Source organism: Notamacropus eugenii, chromosome 2, assembly GCF_028372415.1.
Source record: "Notamacropus eugenii isolate mMacEug1 chromosome 2, mMacEug1.pri_v2, whole genome shotgun sequence".
Taxonomy (NCBI): Eukaryota; Metazoa; Chordata; class Mammalia; order Diprotodontia; family Macropodidae; genus Notamacropus; species Notamacropus eugenii.
Genome location: NC_092873.1, coordinates 519,549,605 through 519,566,627, shown reverse-complemented (window position 1 = coordinate 519,566,627; position 17,023 = coordinate 519,549,605). Strand labels below are relative to the sequence as shown.

The 17,023-nt window shown below is 38.1% G+C and overlaps 1 protein-coding gene across 14 annotated transcripts in view; it reads right to left on the bottom strand.

Annotated features, from left to right (window-relative positions):
• The window catches only part of FGGY (FGGY carbohydrate kinase domain containing), a 537,121-nt gene that overhangs the window by 440,370 nt on the left and 79,728 nt on the right, over positions 1-17,023 (bottom strand). The gene's annotated exons all lie outside the window — the stretch shown is intronic.

The following is a 17,023-nucleotide window of genomic DNA, read 5'->3' as shown; positions in this document are numbered from 1 at the left end:
AGCACAAAATCCCTCATACCCCAAGTCAGCTTCAATATAGGTAGAAGTGTGTTTCCCATGACATTTTACCTAATCTCTGAATGTTGGAAAAATCAAAGACAAATGATCAAGTTTATTACCCTAAATTGGGAACTACTTCACGTGGGGGAGATGAGATCCAGTCTTGTACATAAGTTAAACATAATCTTCAAAAATGGAAGACTATCCCTCCCCATAAGCTACTGCTCTGGTTTTTACAATTCCTCTCTTTTTCTCATTTCATCCTCTTACTTCCTAACTATGGAAAAAATGAGTTACTAATTCCAAAGCTCTTTAGAAACCTTAAAGCACTATATACCTGTTTATCTTCATCATTATCATCATCATCACTTGCTTCCATTTATTCCCTTCTGTTTAGATCCACTTCAATTTATCTGTGCCAGCATCATCCTGAACTATGCCTTTCCACCAATGGGGTCCAAATGTCACTCTACAATTGCTTTGGATTTCACTGACTCATAGGATCTAAGTAGAAAAATAGCCTGGGTGATTTCCTTTTTTCCTTTTATTTAGTATTTAACTTTTCCTTAGTTACATGTAAAAATAATTTTTCACATCAGTTTTTAAAATTTTCCATTCCAAATTCTCTTCTTTCATCCATCCCCACCCCCTCACTAAAAGGGCAAACAATTTGATATAGCTTATACATGTGCAGTCATCCAAAACATTTCCCTAATAGTCATGTTGTGAAAGAAAACGTACTCAAAAAAATCCTCAGAAAGATAAAGAAGTCTGCTTCAATCTGTATTCAGACATCATCAGTTCTTTCTTTGGGGATGGATAGCATTTTTCATCATAAGTCCTTCAGATTTGTCCTGGATCATTGTATTGCTGAGAACAGCTAAGTCATTCATAGCTGATCATCTTACAATATTACTGTTACTCTGTACACAGTACATTTCCCTTTGCTCATATGAGTCTTTCCAGATTTTTTCTGAGAGCATCTTGCTCATCACCTCATACAGCACAATAATGTGTCATCATATTCACATACCACAAGTTGTTCAGCCATCCCCCAATTGGTGGGCACCTCCTTGATTTCCAATTCTTTGCCACCAGAAAAGAACAGTTATAAATATTTTTTGTACATATAGGTCCTTTTCCCTTTTTTTAACCTCCTTTGGGATTCAGACCTAGTAGTGGTCAGTAGTAGTGATTTGACTAGGTCAAAGACTATTAATGGTTTTATAGCCCTTTGAGCATAAATCCAAATTATATTACAGAATGGTGGAATCAGTTCACAACTCCATCAATAGTGCATTAATGTCTCCTTTTCCCCACATCCCCACAGCCATTTGTCATTTTCCTCTTCTGTCCTATTAGACAATATAATAGGTATGAGGCAGTACCTCAGAATTGTTTTAACTTGCATTTCTCCAATGAGTAGTGAATTGGAGCAATTTTATTCATATGGTCATAGATAGCTTTGATTAGTTCATCTAAAAACTGTTCATATATTTGATCATCCACCATTTGGGGAATGCCTCTCATACTTAAATTTGATTCAGTTCTCTATATGTTTGAGAAATGAGGTCTTTATCAGAGAAACCAGCTTCTACTTTTTTTTAGTTACAATTGCTAACTGTAACTCAGTCGTATTCCCCATGCATTTATTCTATTTTCTCTCTCCTTTCATCCTGTCCCTCTTCAAAAGTGTTTTGCTTCTGATCACTCCTTCTCATATCTGCTCATCTTTCTGTCTCCTTCCCTTCCTACTTTCCTTTAGGGTAAGATATTTCTATGCCCAATTTACTATGTATGTTATTCCCTCTTTGAGCCAGTTCTGATGCAAGTAAGGTTCACTCACTCCCCCTCACTTCTCCCATCTTCCCTTCCACTGTAAAAGCATTTTCTTGTCTCCTTTATGTGGCATAATTTACCCTATTCCATCTCTCATTTTTTCTTTCTCCAAGTATATTCTTCTCTTATACTATAATTTTAATTTTTTTAGATATCATCCCTTCACATGCAATTCACACCTGTGCCCTGTGTCTACATATACTCCATCTAACTACTAATAATGAGAAAGGTTTTATGAGTTACAGGCATCAATTTCCTATGTAGGAATGTAAATAGTTTAACCTCATTAAATCCCTTATGATTTCCCTTTCCTGTTTCCCTATTTATGCTTCTTTTTGAGTCTTGTATGTGGAAGTCAAATTTTCTATTCAACTTTGGTCTTTTCATCAAAAATGCTTGAAAGTCCTCTATTTCATTGAATATTCATTTTCTCCCTAAAGGATTATACTCAGTTTTTCTGGGTAGGTGATTCTTGGTTGTACTCCAAGCTTTTTTGCCTTCCAGAATATCATCTTTCAAGACCTCTATTGCTTTCATTTAAAAACTGCTAAAGCTTGTGTTAACCTTACTGTAGCTCCATCATGTTTGAGTTGTTTCTTTCTGGCTGTTTGCATTATTTTCTCCTTGACCAAGAAGCTCTGGAATTTGGCAATAATATTCCAGGGAGTTTTCATTTACAGATTTCTCTTTTTTCTCTTTTTTTCTTTATTATTTAATTTATTTATTTTCAGTTTTCAACACTCACTTCCACAGAATTTTGAATATCAAATTTTCTCCCCCTTCCACCTCTCTACCTACCCCACAACAGCATTTATTCTGATTATTCTTTCCTTCAATCTGCCCTCCCTTTTGTCACACCCTTCTGCTCTTTTATCCCCTTCCCTTCTATTTTTCTGTAGGATAAGACAGATTTTTATACCCCATTGCTTTTCCTAGTAACACATAAAAACAGTTTTTAACATTCATTTTTAAGCTGTGAGTTCCACATTTTCTCCCTTCTCCTCTCCCCATCCATCCTTATTGAGAAGGCATGCAATTCAATATGGATTATACATGTGTAGCCATGCAACATATTTCCATAACAGTCATGTTGTGAAAGACTAACTATATTTCTCTTTATCCTGTCCCACCATCCATTTATTCTGTTCTCTCCTTTGACTTGACCCTCCACCAAAGTATTTGTTTTTGATTACCCCTTCCTTCAATCTGCCTTCTCTTCTATTATCTTCTCTTTCTTATCCCCTTCCCCCTGCTTTCCTGTAGGGTAAAATAAACTTCCATAACCAATTGAGTTTGTATATTATTCCCTCCTGGGGCCAAATCTGATGAAAGGAAGGCTCACTTATTCCCTCTCATCTTCCCCTTCTTCCCCTCCGTTTTAAAAGCTCTTTCTTGCCTCTTTTATGTGAGATTGATTTACTATATTCTACCCCTTCCTTTCTCTTTCTCCTACTACATTCCTCTCAACACTTAATTTTCTCTTTTAGATATCATCCCTTCATATTTAGCTCATCCTGTCCCCTCTGTCTCTGTCCACACATATGTATACACATGTATATACATATACATACACACATATACATACATATATAAATGTACACACATATACATATATACTCACATATATGTACATACATACATATAGAAGTACATATACATGCATATATATTCCCTCCAACTATCCTAATACTGAGAAAGGTCTTATGAGTTATAAATATCGTCTTTCCACGTAGGAATGTAAACAGTTCACACTTTATTGCTTCTCTTTTCTGTTTACCTTTTCATGGTTCTCTTGATTCTTCTATTTGAAAGTCAGATTTTCTGTTTAGCGCTGGTCTTTTCAACAAGAATGCTTGAAAGTGCTCTATTTCAGTGAATAATCATTTTTCCCCTATAGGATTATACTCAGTTTTGCTGGGTAGGTGATTCTTGGTTTTAATCCTATCTCCTTTGACCTTTGGAATATCATATTTCAGCCCCCTGATTCTTTAGTGGAGAAACAGCTAAATCTTATGTTACCCTGATTGCGTTTCCAGAATATTTGATTTTTTTTCTTTCTGGCTGCTTACAATATTTTCTCCTTGGCCTGGAAACTCTGGAATTTAGCTACTGTATTCCTAGAAGTTTGCCTTTTGGCATCTATTTTTTCCATTTCTATTTTACCCTCTAGTTTCAGGATATCTGGGAAGTTTTCCTTGATAATTTCTTGAAAGATGATGTTTAGGCTCTTTTTGTTTTCATTATGACTTTCAGGTAGTTTAATAATTTTAAAATTATCTCTACTGTATCCATTTTCCAGGACAGTTGTTTTTTCAAAGAGGTATTTCACACTGTCTTCTATTTTTCATTCTTTTGGTTTTGTTTTATAAATTCTTGATTTCTCAAAAAGTTATTAGTTTCCATTTTCTCCATTTTAATTTTTAAGGAATTATTTTCATCAGTGAGCTTTTGGACCTCTTTTTTCATTTGGTCTGTCCTGCTTTTTTAAGGCATTCTTTTCCTCACAGACTTTTTGGATCTCTTTTGCATTGGGGTCAGTCCAATTTCAAAGGTATTATTCAGCATTTCGGGGGGTTTCCTTTAACAAGCAGTTGACTTGTTTTTTTCGTAATTTCCTTGTTTCACTCTCATTTCTCTCCCCAATATTTCCTCTATTTGTCTTACTTAATTTTCAAAATCTTTTTTGAGTTCTTCCATGACCTGAGACCAATTCAAATTTTTCTTGGAGGCTTTGGATGCAGGAGCTTTGGCTTTGTTATCTCTTTTGGTTGCATGTTTTGATCTTCGTTGTCACCAATGATGTAAGAAAATACCTCTTCACCAAGGAAGAATCTATAATCTGTTCCTTTTTCCCCCCATTTGCTCATTTTTCCAGATAATTATTACTTGACTTTTGAGCTCTTTGCTATGTGGAGGGCTCCAGAGGCAGCCTCTTCTTCAGCAGTGGCTGCCACTGCCGTGGGGCTAGGGTTGGGCTGGACCATGCTATCCTCTCAGCAAGGTAAGAGAACTTTCCCACTGAACTTTGAAGTTGTTTTTAGCATTTGTGGGTTGAGAAGTCCGGAAACCATAGCAGCCTCTACTAATTCAAACTCCTAACGCTTGTTCCAGTTCCATACATGCTGACATGACCCACATTCTAGTATGCTCTGCTCACAACCCAAAGTGACAGATCTTTTCTGTTTCCCTTCCAGATTTTCTTGGGCTGGAAATTTCCTTCAGTCTCCCTTTTTTTTTTTTTTTTTTTTTTTGGCTTCTGCTGCTCTAGAATTTATTTAGAGTCATTTTTATAGGATTTTTCAGAAGTTTTGGGGGAGAGTTCTAGCAGGTCCCTGTTTCTACTCAGCCATCTTGTCTGCACACACCCCTCTCCCCCCATTTAGGGATTTCTTTCAGGAGGTGATAAGTGGATTCCTTCAACTTCTATTTTCCCTCTGGTTCTAGAATATCAGGGCTGTTTTCCTTGATTATTTCTTGAAAGATGTCTAGATTCTTTTTTTAAATCATGGTTTTCAGGTGGTTCAATAATGTTTATAATCTCTCTCCTGAATCTATCATTAGCTTCCATTTGCTCAATTGTAATTTCTGTGGAATGAGAACTATTGTGTTCTCTCAATAACTGCAGTTTTCTAGTGAGGAGTTGACCACTTCTCTGGTGTCTTGAAGAGTAGATTCTTCATTGGCTATCAATTGCATGGAGAGGCCTCTACGGCCTTTTCCAGCTGTGACTCTGTGAAGCAGTTATTGGATACCACATTCAAGGTATGTACTAGACGTGATAAGGGATAGATGTAGCCATCAATTCTCAAATGAAAAAAAGAAAAAAAAAGAAAAACTAACATGAATCAAGAACAAAACAATTCAGAGAGGAAGACTTCAAATGAATGTGGGGGAAGAGGGAGCCTCACAATTAGAGCTATCAACAATATATAATGAGCATCTTTAGGAAGTGATGGGTTTATCCTTGCTAGAAGTCTAATCTAACAAGTAAAAAGCCTCTTTGAGGGGTAATGAAAGAGGGGATTCTTAGTCAGTCTTCAAGGAGACTATAGGATTTCTGAAGTCCTTTCCAACTTTGAAATTCTGTGATTCTCACATGCCCCAAAGACCAAAATCCTGTATCTCTATTTGCTTCTGTGACCTATTAGTGATAGGTGGTTATAAAAATGTCACAATTTTGGAATGTCCGATTCATGCCTCTGACTTTTTATACAGTGGATGAGCAGAAAATGAGATCAATTTCAGATCATTTAGAACACAAAACTCTGATTCACCTGGATCAATTCTAAGGTTCTCCAATTCAATTAATTTCAACAAGCATCTACTTGTCTGTTGTAGTTCTGCTGGTCTACTGTGTCTAAGTGTCTACTTTGTTCTAGTGATTAAAATGTGATTAAAATCTCTGCCCTCAAGGGGCTTATGTTCTACAGGAGAGAAACAACCTTGACAGAGGAAGTAGTACAGACACAATAAACACAAACTAATTGTGGGATAGTGTTACTGACTCCAGCAGGGAAAACAGGAATGAGCATTGAGCCTGGAGTCAGGAAGACCTGAGTTCAAATCTGGGCTCAGACACTTACCAGCTGTGTGACCCTGGGCAAGTCACTGAAACCTGTTTACCTCACTTTCTTATATAGCACCTACCTCCCAAGGTTGTTGTAAAGGATCAAAGAAGATTATAAGTCACAGTGTTCAGCACGGGGCCTAGTACCTACTAAGTGCTATAGAAATGTTAGTTGCTATTATTGTTATTATCATTATTATAAGATGTGGTCCTTGCTTGTGGTATGACCCTGGGCCAATTGCTTCACTTTCTAGACTTTTTCATCCCTAAAATGATGGTTATATGTCACTTAGCTAACAAACTTGTCACAAGCAGCTCTGAAAAGTGCCATGTAGACCTGAGTCACTGTGGGGTCTTTTTCTCACCTGCGGATTTCAGAACCAAAAGCCTTGCCCCCCCAACCTCCAACTACATAATACGCACAATTCAGAATTACTTACTTTATATAAGATGCCCCTGCCATAGTCAACTGAGAGTAGCCTAAACCAGAGTTCTACTTCTTTCAATGGCACAAACATTTATTACACTCTTACTATGGGCCAGATGCTGATCTTACTAGCTGCTTGACTTTATATGGGTCGCTGCCTTTCTTTGGACCTTGGTTTCCTCAGTTTTGATGTGAGTGTTGGAAAAGATGGCCTGCAAAATCTCATAAGCTATTAACTCTTGGTGTATGAGAAGTTTACTTAAGGAATTGGCAGTAGAAAAAAAAACATACATGAACTAGAAAAGGAGAAAAGTATTTTCTCTCTTTAGGCAAACTATAAGGTTATTCATTGGCAAGGAAAGATGATCATCTTCTCTAGTCAAACTTTGAAAGTTTTAGAGTACCCACAGGCAACCACAATTCTCAGGACTTCAGTTTTCTCATTTATCCAATGGTGTTACTGGAATACTTGGCTTCTAGGGCCCCTTCTTGTTTTAAATCTCAAGTTGAAGGAAGAGGCAAAGGTCAGTCCATGCACACAGTGGTCATTGTGGTGGTATGTATCTGTGTATATGTGTGTATAGGGCATATAACCAATTAAAATGACAGTTGTACTGTCCTATCCCAGCAGCAAAGAAGAAGGTTCTTGTTTCTTCCAAAACCTTTAAAGGGTTCCAGGAAGATTAAATAACTTACATATGAAAAATGAATTAATCAATTAAAGAAAGCATATCATGCTAAGGTGTCTGGATGCCAAGAAGAGATTTAGTTGAGAGGACTGGATCAGAGCATTGTTTCCACAGCCAGCTGTTTAGCAGAAGAGTGGTAACCTGGCTGGCACCAAGCACTTAAGTGTTAATGGCTAGGATCTTAGCTGAAATCTGGTGGGGTTGAGTTACAATTGAAATGAGCACACCTAAAGGCTTGGTGTGACAGACAGGAAGTGGGGAAGGGGGGAGGTACATTGCAGATGAGAAAAACAATAACCTAAGAGAAAAAAGGGGCACCCAAGAGAAAGGGAAAACCCAGGAACATGGATATAAAACAGGAAAGAGAAAGAAGAGGATCCCTTACAGGAAGTCGCTGCCAAGAAAACCATTTTCAAATACTCAAGGAAATCTGAAATCTGATCTGATTAGCCTTGACTCTGTCTCCTTAGAATAATAAAAAAAAGGAAAAAAAGTAGCCCCTAGTATTTTGCACAGTAGTTTCCAGGGTCTTTTGCAGACTGCTTGGGCCCAACAGCCTATAACTCTTCTGCACAAAACATCAAATTTGATCTTAGCATGAATGATGCCAACTTACTTTCTTCAACCCAGGGAGAATTTATTCCCATTACATGGGCAGGGTTATAGTCTTCTCTCTTGATCCCAAGAAGATGAAACTGAACTACTTTCCTCATGTTATTGTCCCTAGGACTTGGTTAGAAATTTACTCCAGTTATACTAATTATTGATTAACACTAGGATCAGTGGTTTTAGAGATTATCTAGTACAAGCCTTCCATTTAACAGATAATAATAGGAAAAATTTATATAGAACTTACTACGTGTCAGATACTTTGCCAAGTGCTTTACAATTATTATTAGAGGCAGCTAGGTGGTGCAGCGGATAAGCACCACTGCAGGAGTCAGGAGGACCTGAGTTCAAATCTCACCTCAGACACTTGACACTCACTAGCTGTGTGACCTTGGGCAAGTCACTTAACCCCAACTGCCTCATCCTGGGTCATCTCCAGTCATCCTGATGAATATCTGGTCACTGGATTCAGATGGCTCTGGAGGAGAAGTGAGGCTGGTGACCTGCACAGCCCTCCCTCACTCAAAACAAAGTCAAGTGCAAGTCATGTCATTATTTCTCTGATGGCATGGTCTTCTTTGGCAATGAAGGACAAACACACACACACACACACACACACACACATATACAATTATTATCTCATTTGATCTTTGAAACAATTCTGGGATGTAGGTGCTATTATTAACCCATTTTACCATGGAAGAAATTGAGGCAAAGAGATTAAATGACTTGCCCAGAAATACATGGCTAGTAAGTATCTGAGGATCGATTTGAACTCAAAGAGAGAACTGTGCTCATGTTCACATGGCTACTAAGTATCGGGGTGGATCTGAACCCAGAACTCTAAGCCCAACACTCCATCAGAGATGACTTGAATCTATGTCTTCCCAATTGCAAAATTATCACTCTATCCATTATACTTCATATTTATTTTTACCCTCAGCTTTTCCTTCTCAGTCACTGCAAGTAGGACTGGTTGGTTCAATCACTAACCTCACCATTCTACTCTTCCTGACTTCATCCTCCATGGTTGGGCCAAAGTGATGTTTCAAAAGCCTATCCTGTAACTTTGATTACATTAAACTGAGAAGTTTTTGCACAACCAAACCCAATGCAACCAAAATCCGGAGGGATGTAGTAAATTGGGAAAGAATTTTTACAGCTAAGCTCGGGGATAAAGGCCTCATTTCTAGAATATATAGAGAACTGACCCAAATGTATAATCATACAAGTCATTCCCCAATTGATAAATGGTCAAAGGATATGAACAGGCAATTTTCAGAAGAAGAAATTAAAGCTATCTATAATCATATGAAAAAATGCTCTAAATCACTATTGGTTAGAGAGATGCAAATCAAAACAACTCTGAGGTACCACATCACACCTATAAGATTGGCAAACATGACAGAACAAGAAAATGATAAATGCTGGAGAGGATGTGGGAGAGTTGGAACACTAATTCATTGTTGGTGGAGCTGCAAGCGCATCCAACCATTCTGGAGAGCAATTTGGAACTATGCCCAAAGGGCTACAAAAATGTGCATACCCTTTGATCCAGCAATATCGCTACTAGGACTATATCCCCAAGAGATCATAAAAATGGGAAAGGGTCCCACATGTACAAAAATATTTATAGCAGCACTCTATGTAGTTGCCAAAAACTGGAAGTCAAGGGGATGTCCATCAATTGGGGAATGGCTGAATAAATTATGGTATATGAATGTAATGAAGTACTATTGTGCCATAAGAAATGATGAACAAGAAGATTTCAGAGAGGCCTGGAAGGACTTATATGACCTGATGCTGAGTGAAAGGAGCAGAACCAGGAGAACTTTATGCACAGCAACGACCACAGTGTGTGAGAGTTTTTTCTGGTAGACTTAGATTTTTGTAATAACACAAGAACTTCTTACAAAAAAAAAAAAAATCCCAATGGTGGTTCTCAAGGCAAAATGCCTTCCACACTCAGAGAGAGAAATATGGAAGTCACTCACATAATGTAACAGATCATGTTTGTGTATGTGTATGTGTTTGTGTATCATGTTCTGATTTGTTATACGATTTCTTTCATTTATCTTAGTCTGACTACATAGCATGACTATAGTGAAAATATACTCAATAGGAAAGTATATGTAGAATCTATACAGAATTGTATGCAGTCGTGGGGAGGGAGGGGGGGAGTGGGGGGCAGGTGGGGGGGATAAAATCACAATTGTATGGTAGTGATTGTTAAACATTAAAAAATAAAAAAAATTTAAAAAAAAAAAAAGCCTATCCTGCCAAGCAGCTGCCTATGTGAACAAGCATAAGTCCCTGAGAACCTACATTCAAAGATAACTTCATGGCGGGTACATGTTAGCCTGAGAAATGGAGTACATGAGAAAGCAAGGATATTCTATCTCCCTTGCTTATTGCTGGTGAAATCTCATACCCTCTTCTACTCCCTGGAGAGCAGAGGGCTGCAGCCCAGAGACAGAGATAGGCAGAAGACGCTCAGACCAAATAGCATGTTTGCTCCTGGCTTCTCACTCTAAATAACAGCGATGACCGTCATACACAATAGCTTACGGTGTTTGCTATTTGCCTCCCACAAATATTTTGTGTGCCCATTTGTCTTTTAACAGAAAATTCCCCTCCCCCATTGTTTTGTGCCTTCCCAACTCTTTAATTATGAACCATTCCCATAAGGATGACAGGATCCCAGTTTTGTGCATTCCATAATAATGGAGGGGAGAATAACAACCCTTTTGATTTCCTTTAAGACTTAAAATCCAGCTTCCATAGATATAGAAACTCACCCACTGAGCATTTATGACAGCTATAACTATGTAATTGATGCAAATTTTAGAGATATCTAAAGGATGTGACCCAAGCTTGAGTTACAGTATGTGTACTTTGTTGAAAAGCAATGGGGATTTCCAAATGCATGTCTCAAGACAAGGGGATCCATAAGTTCATCAAAAGATTCATGAGAAAGTTCCAAGAAGGGTCAAGTAGGATGGGCAACTCAGGTGAGTTGAGCTGGACACTTTCAGGAAAGAAATGTACTTTACTGTTCTAGTACTTTCTACTTTTCTAATCCTACCAAAATAATTTCTGTTTATTTTTTACTTATTTCTGTGCATAGCATCATAGACTTAAAGGGGAAAGAGGTCTTAGAAGAAAAGGGGAAAGAAGAGAATAAGCGTTCATTAAATATTTAATATGTGCACCAGGCACTTTACAAACATTATCTCATTTGAGCCTTACTACAACGCTGAGAAGTAGGTACTATTATCATCCTCATTTTACAGACAAGGAAACTGAGATAGGCATAGGTTAAATGACTTGCCCAGGGTCACACAGCTAGTAAGTTTGTGAGGGCTTCTTTTTCTGTTTGTTTCTTTGTTGTTTAGTATATTTAGTTTTTTATTTTCCCCAATTATGTGTAAAAACAATTTTTAACATTTCACTTTTAAAACTTGATCTCCAGATTCTGTCCCTTCCTTCCTCCTGCCCCTCTCCCCACTCAGAAGGCAAGTAATCATGTAAAACTTTTTCCATGTTAGTCATGTTATGAAAGAAAACATAGAACCCCCCTCCTAAGTAAAAATAAACCTTAAGGAAAATAAGGCAAAAAAAATATAGTTCAATCTGTATTCAGACACCATTCAGTTCTATCTCTGCAGATGGATAGCATTTTTCCTAATAAGCCCTTCAGAGTTTTCTTGGATCATTATATTGTTGAAAATCAGAGAAATCATTCACAGCTGATGATCTTATAATTTTGCTGTTACTATCTACACAATACATTTCACTTTGTATCAGCTCATCTAAGTCTTTTCATGTTATTCTGAGAGCATCCTGTTCATTATTTCTTATAACATAGTAGTATTCCATCATGATTACATACCACAAGTTGTTCAGAGGTTCCCCAAATGATGGGCATCCCATCAATTTCCAATTCTTTGGCACCAGAAAAGAGCTTCTATAAATAACTTTGTACATAGGGGTCCTTTTCTTTTTTTAAAATCTCTTTTTGAATTCAGACCTAGTAGTGGCATTACTAGGTCAAAGCACATGCATGGTTTTATAGCCCTTGTTCCAAACTGATCTACAGAATGGTGGAATCAGGTCACAACTCCACCAACAGTGCATTAATGTCTCATTTTCCCCATATCCCCACCAACATTCACAACTTTTCTTTTCCATCCTATTAGCCAACCTAATAAGTATGAGGCAGTAACTCAGGATTGTTTTAATTTGCGTTCCTCCAACCAATAGTGAGTTAGAGCATTTTTTTCATATGGTTATACATAGCTTTGATTAATTCATCTGAAAACTGTTCATATCTTTTGATTATCTATAAATATCCACTTGTCAGTTGGGAAATGGTTCTTATTTTCAGAAATTTCTCTGTGTGTTTGAGGAATGAGACCTGTACTTCCTTCTAAATATTTTCACAGTTATGATTGTTAACTGTATTTCCCTCCACCCTATTTCCCCCTCTGTTTATTCCAAGGGTAAGGAGCCTGTGACCTCAAAGTCACATGTGTCCCTCTACAAACTTAAATGCATCCCTTTGACTGAATCTAAACTTCACAGAGCACATCCAATTAAAAAAGGAATTAGGGTTATTTGTTCTGTTAAATTTGAACTCAGTCAAAGGGCCACACTTGAGGACCTAGAGGGCCATATGTGGCTTCAAGGCTGCAGGTTCCCCACCCCTGGTTCTATTCTCTCTCTCCTTTCACTTTGTCCTTCTTCAAAAGCATTTTGCTTCTGACTATCTCCTCCCCCAATCCACCATCCCTTCTATCACTTTCCCCTTCCCTTCCTACTTTCCTATAGGATAAGATAGATTCCTACACCCAGTCGAATGTGTAATGTGATACCGTATTTGAGCCATTTCTGTTGAGAGTAAGGTTCACTTACTCTATGTCATCTCTCCCATCTTCCCCTCCACTGTAAAAGATCTTTCTTGCCTCCTTTATGTGAGATAATTTATCCTATTGTATTTCTCCATTTCCTTTTCTTCCAGTACATTCCTCTCTCACCCCTTAATTTTATTTTTTTAGATATCATGTCTTCACACTCAATTCATTACTATGCCCTCTGTCTATATATACTGCTTCTAACTGCCCTAATAATGAGGAAGTTCTTATAAGTTACAAGTATCATCTTCCTATGTAGGCATGTAAGCAATTCAACCTCATTAAGTCCCTTATGATTTCCCTTTCCTGTCTTGTTTTTGAAAGTCAAATTTTCTATTCACCTCTTGTCTTTTCAAAGAGAATGCTTGAAAGTCCTCTATTTCATTGAATAGGCATTTCCCCCCTAAAGGACAATAGTCAGTTTTTTTGAGCAGGTGATTTTTGGACGTAATCCTAGCTCTTTTGCCCTTCAGAATATCACATTTCAAGCTCTCCAATCCTTTAAGGTAGAAGCTGGTAAATCTTGTGTTCTTCTGACTGTGGTTCCACTATCCCTGAAATTTTATTTCTTTCTAGCTGTTTGCAACATTTTCTCCTTGATCTAGGAGCTCTGGAATTTGGCTATAATATTCTTGGGAGGTTTCATTTTGGGATCTTTTTCAGGAGGTAATTGGTGGATTCTTTCAATGTCTATTTTACCCCTGATTCTAGCATATCAAGGCAGTTTTGCTTGATAATTTCTTGAAAGATGATATGTAGGCTCTTTTTTTAAAATCATGGCTTTCAAGTAGTGTTGGGACTGGAAGCTCAAATCCGTGTGGACAGTCTCGGGCAGGTAAAAGTGGGACTTCTAAATCTTAGAGTCTTACGAGGCCCTCCATGAACAGCGGGGGTTCGAGAAGGTCAGACCGAGCTAGCTCGGCTAGCTCGGGTATTCCCGCCTCTCCCCCGGAGATACCTGATGGGTGGAGTCTCCCTGCCCTCGAGGTTGTCCCGGATTGGAGCACACCTAGTTACCTAACAGCACGGTATTGAGATGCAAACTGTGTGGTTGAAGACTAAGTAGGATTGAGGAAGCCTAAAAGCTCTCTTAGCACGTGTGGAGCCAAAGAGAAAAGTAGGGCTCCGCTTCTTTTCTTTTCTCTCTCCCCTCCCCCTCTCTCCCCGCTTGTACTTCTACTTCCAATCCCTTAAGCTTAGCCTCCTTAGGAAATCTCCCCCTCTTCCTCCTAGGAAGACCCCCCTGCACTTGTAACCGAAACCCTATAATAAAGCTCAACCCCTGTTCGACTCTGGAACGTCCTTTCTCTCATACGTGCATCCGGCGTGGCCAGCCAAAGACCTCGGGAGGTGAGGTAAGAAAGACTCGGGTAGCCCAATACAGGCCTCTAGGCTTGGCAAAGTAGTCCAATAATTTTTTTAATTCTCTCTCCTGAAACTATCATTAATTTCATTTGCTCAATTCTATTTTTTAAAGAATTATTTTTTTCAGTGGGCTTTTATACCTCCTTTTCATTTGGCCAATTCTACTTTTTAAGTCAGGGGGGCATTTCTAGTCATTATGATCTATATCTTGTCACTGGACCCAGATGACTCTGGAGGAGAAAGTGAGGTTGGTGACTTTGTACAGAAATCCCTCACTTAAAACCAAATCATTTGGAAGTCATGCCATCCCCTCCCTGATACCATGATCCTCTTCAAATGGAAAGACAAACAACAAAAATTTTTAAGGAGTTTATTTTTCCCAGTGAATTTGTGTGCCTCTTTTCAAATTTAACCAATTCTGCTTTTCAAGATATTTTTCTCCTCATTGAGTTGTCGTTCCTCCTTTACCATTTGGCCTAGTTTGTTTTTAAAGGTGTAATTTTCTTCAGTATTTTTTCATGTCTCCTTTATCAAGCTGTTGATTCATTTTACATGATTTTCTTGAAACACTCTCATTTCTCTTCCATTTTTCCACTACCTCTATTACTTGATTTTCAAAATCATTTTGAGCCCTTCCATGGCCTGAGATCAATTCAAATTTTTGTTGGAGGTTTTTTTATGTAGGAGCTTTGACTTTACTGTCTTCTTTTGAATCTGTTTTTATCTTCCTTTTCACCATAGTAACTTTTTATGGTCAGATTTTTTTTCTGTTATCTGCTTATTTTCTCACTCTATTTTTGACTTTTAACTCTTTGTTAAATTGAGGCTCTGCTTCCAAAGTGGAAGGAACATTATTCAAAGCTTTACTGTTTTGTACAGCTATTTTCAGTGATACCTCTATAGAACTGTAAGTTTTCATTTCTTCCAAGGTGGTATGGTCTAAGGCAAGGTGTGTTTACCACTCTTCTGACCTGTACTCTTGTCTGTGACTGACCACAAGTACTCTTTTCTGCCCTGGAACTGTGACCAGAGTCCCTGCTCCACTGTGGCCACAAGTTCTGTTGTACTAGTGATCGTCCTCATCCTGAGACTGCCATCCAGGACTGTGACCCAGATCTGAGTAAGGGAAAAGCAGCAGAGTACTGTCAGTCCAGCAAAGAAACTCCTTTAATCTCCTTCTACGATTTGTTCCACCCTTCCTTAATGTCTGTGGACTGAGAAGTCTGGAAGCAGTTTCTTCCATTGCTGATTCAGTGACTCCCAAATTCTGCTCCTGGTTTGTTGGGGCTGGATCTGTGCTGGCACCTCTTGCATTGGACTGTGCTCCACTCTCATCCCAGTCTAACAGACCTTTCATACCAATCTTCTAAGTTGTCTTTGGCTGGAAAATTATTCCATTCCATCTTTTTGTGTGTTCTGCTGCTCTAGGAATTGTTTTATGGCATTATTTAAAGGAGTTTGGGGGGAGGGGCGAGTTGGGGAAGAGCTTAGCCATCTTGACCTGAACTCAGTTCTTGACTCCAAGTCCAGATCTTCATGCCCTGTGCTACTTAGTATAACCTCTCTCATTAAATAGTTGAGAAAACTGAGTCTCAGAGAAATTAAGTAACTTTCCTAGGATCAAAGTAATAAATAAGAGAGCCATGATTTGAACACGTCTGCTGACTCCAAGTTCAGCACTTTTTTTTTGCTGCACTTAACTGGCTCCTAACATGCTATTTTCTTCTCTTAGAATGGAAATTCCCTGAGGGCAAGATCAGTTTCATTTTTGTCTTTGTATCGCAATCACTAAGTACAGTTATATATAATATGTAACATTATATAATTTATACCATCACATATTAATAGCAATATAATGATTATATAAGATCATATCATATATAATATTAGTATAGTAATATCCATATATTATACTATATAATATATAACATGATACATTAACATAATAATTTTGTAATTTGAAATTGTATATGATGTATGAGATTAATATAGTATATATGTATATGCATGTATTTTTTTTCCAGATCTGTGCTGTTGTTTCAATAGTGTGACACTTCGGGTGAAGAAATTCCCCCCTTAGCACCTGGTTTAGATTTTTTAATTTTATGGAGTTGCCTGGGACACTAAGAGATTAAATGCCTTATTCAAGACCACATAATCAGTAGGTGTTCAAGTCAGGAAATGAACCAGGACTTCCTGACTCCAAGACTGGTTGTCTATCCATTATGCCATGCTGCTTCTGTACTTAAAACAAATGGTTGTTGAATTTAATTGGGTTGAATTGTAAGCTCCTTATGGATGAAACAAGAGCCCCAGAGAGCCACTGGCTCTGAGTACCTATAACTCTTGCTTTTCTACAGGAACCCAACATAAATTCTACAACAATGCCTACACATGTCCATCTACCTCTAAAAGTAACCTTCTATTCCCCTTTCAATATCAAAGGTTGATGGAGGAATGTTTTCTTCTTTCAAACCAAAACAGCTGGTAAGGCCAGCCTTTGCTGACTCTGAGTCAATCTCATCTGAGGCTGCACTCTGCCTGAATCTCACTCATAAGTATCCAGTCCTTACCTAATTGTTCTAGCTGAACATACGCAAACCCCAAGCCTTCC